Genomic DNA, 585 nt, shown 5'->3' with positions numbered 1-585 from the left:
CCCGCTACAGCCTCTGAAAGACAAAGTAGCGTGAAAGAGGTAAGGATAACAGGGTGGCTAGTGCTTTTACATGTCCCCCGTCCAGAGGGGGACAGGCCAACAGTTCACGCCGCACGGCTCCACCACTGTCCATTTCTGCTGACTGCAACAGATTGGGAACACATTTTAATTTTTCTGTTAAGAAGGCAGGCTCCTTCTTTGCCATAATGCTGTGTGGCTGATGGGACACAGAGATGGCAGAAGGAACCACGTGGTTGGGTCGCTGAGTGGGACTAATGCGTCCTCCCTCATGAGCCTCTCAATAATAAATAACCTTGTGGTAGATGCACATCCCACTCTTCCTGTCATGTCAGTAAAACCTGTGTGGGGCTTAAACGGATATCCTGTTTTTAGGAGGAAAGACCTTGACAGCAACACATCACAACTTTAGAGGAGGCTTTCTAAATTTGGAATTTGCAACTGGAAAACATCTCTCAGTGGAAATCTTAGTGAGTCTGTTCATCTCTTATTTAGCCCTCAGGACCTGATTGTATAACTGAGGGATACTCAACCAACCGTATTTCTGCTTCTATCACACATACTGTT

Source organism: Morone saxatilis, unplaced genomic scaffold (assembly GCF_004916995.1).
Source record: "Morone saxatilis isolate NCDOM2014 unplaced genomic scaffold, NCSU_SB_2.0 Contig18, whole genome shotgun sequence".
In the NCBI taxonomy this organism is placed as follows: Eukaryota; Metazoa; Chordata; class Actinopteri; family Moronidae; genus Morone; species Morone saxatilis.
The sequence above is the reverse complement of the archived record's forward strand: the minus strand, read 5'-3'. Positions refer to the sequence as shown.